The sequence below is a fragment of the Lygodium microphyllum genome, chromosome 3 (assembly GCF_053477565.2).
Source record: "Lygodium microphyllum isolate KBCC chromosome 3, Lygodium_microphyllum_v1.1.10, whole genome shotgun sequence".
In the NCBI taxonomy this organism is placed as follows: domain Eukaryota; kingdom Viridiplantae; phylum Streptophyta; class Polypodiopsida; order Schizaeales; family Lygodiaceae; genus Lygodium; species Lygodium microphyllum.
This window is the reverse complement of record NC_141137.1, coordinates 43,666,329-43,667,883: the sequence shown is the minus strand read 5'-3', so window position 1 is coordinate 43,667,883 and position 1,555 is coordinate 43,666,329. Positions and strand designations below refer to the sequence as shown.

Here is a 1,555-nt window from a genome sequence, read left to right as displayed (position 1 = left end):
CTCAACAATATGTTTGTTGATCTATCTAAGTTGCAATGCGCAATGGATCATTTTTACAAGGTGAAATGCATAGAAGGGATTGACTTGTGATATAATATTAATAACACAATCTAGTGCATTTATATTGTAATCTGCTTATGATTTTAGTATGTTTATCTAGCAACTCAGGAGTTCATTTCATTTCCCTAGTACTCATGGTATTATAGGTCTTATTTGGCATCCTCCTTCATTTCCCTTGTACTCATGCTATCATAGGCCACTACAAGATATAGACCTTATAGCGACGTTTAAAGCGACGAAAATACAAACAACAAAATTTACCCCCGTCGTCACAAAAAGCATCGTTATTGACGACGCCATAGAATCGTCGCTATAACCGTCGCTATATGCGTCGCATATAGCGACGCATATAGCGACTAGCGACGGCAATAGCGACGCGTGCAGTAAATTTGCGACGCAAATAGCGACAGTAACAGAGAAAAAAAAAATTTTGTGGCAGAGCAAGCTGCCTTGCCACATATAGCACTGTGTGCTGTATGGGAGCCATACAAAATAGTTTCTGCATTGCTTCATACAAAGCGTTTGCAAACAAAAAGAATGTATACTGAAATCATAAAACTGATGGATGAAATAAATACATGATATCGCATAAAATGCGATTGGTACAATCATAAAACAATATTACTAATACATAGAAAATGTCTACATAGATTGGGCGACTAAAAACTAAAGGTATGTGAGCTCTAAGGATCCAAGGGCGAGCTACAAATCGTCGTCCCCCGAAAGCTCTTCCCGCTGTAAAGGAGCATCAAACGGATTCTGCAGAAAAAGAAACAACATATCAATCCACCATACAATAATGCATTCAAATATCTCATGGTAACTACGGACAAGAAAGATGAGTGACTTACTGGGCCGCCGCGTCTATACAATCGGTCGATCAATGATCTGAGACCGTGCCTCTCCGCATATCGAGTCTCAAGGCCTTGCGGATAGCGATTTGTAATGGAGTGCTGCAAAGAAAACAAAATGCTAACTGTTAGAAACATGATTGTCAGTACAAAGAATATCTCAAAAAAACAAATAAGCAAAACAAAAGAGAATCTTACAAAGTCCTCCAAATATGTCCTGTGGCTGCCACTCCCAAGATGATGTACCGATCCGGCCTCGATTCGTGCCCTCGCCGCCTCCCGCTGCTGACTCCAACGTCCTGGCGAATTTGTAGCCTCCTCCCTCAATCGGTGCCAGTCGTCTGCATCTAACCACTCGGGCTTTGGAGCCCCACTCTTGATTGCCTTGCGTGCGTCGGATCGTCTATGTGACATGTATGCACGCATGCAATCCATCATCCAGCCCGTAGAGAATCTATCCACTGCGGCTGGCACCGGGAACTCCTTGTGCAAGGATGCTACTATCTACTCCTTGCTCCCCTCCGGTATGTTCCTCCAATGATCCAGGATGTTGTGCCGAAAAACTTGTTGGCAAAACTCCCTTATGCGAGCCATTACCCTCCTCCCCTCATCATTCATGATGATGGCTCTTGACCTGCCATCCA

The 1,555-nt window shown here is 43.2% G+C and overlaps 1 long non-coding RNA gene across 1 annotated transcript; it reads right to left on the bottom strand.

The window, feature by feature from the left end:
• Positions 1-712: 712 nt before the first annotated feature.
• On the bottom strand, positions 713-1,182 carry LOC148038277 (uncharacterized). The gene is made up of 3 exons (XR_015690427.1): positions 1,110-1,182; positions 912-1,013; positions 713-819 (listed from the first exon to the last, which is right to left on the bottom strand). It is a non-coding gene; the product is annotated as an uncharacterized LOC148038277 (long non-coding RNA).
• Positions 1,183-1,555: the final 373 nt, after the last annotated feature.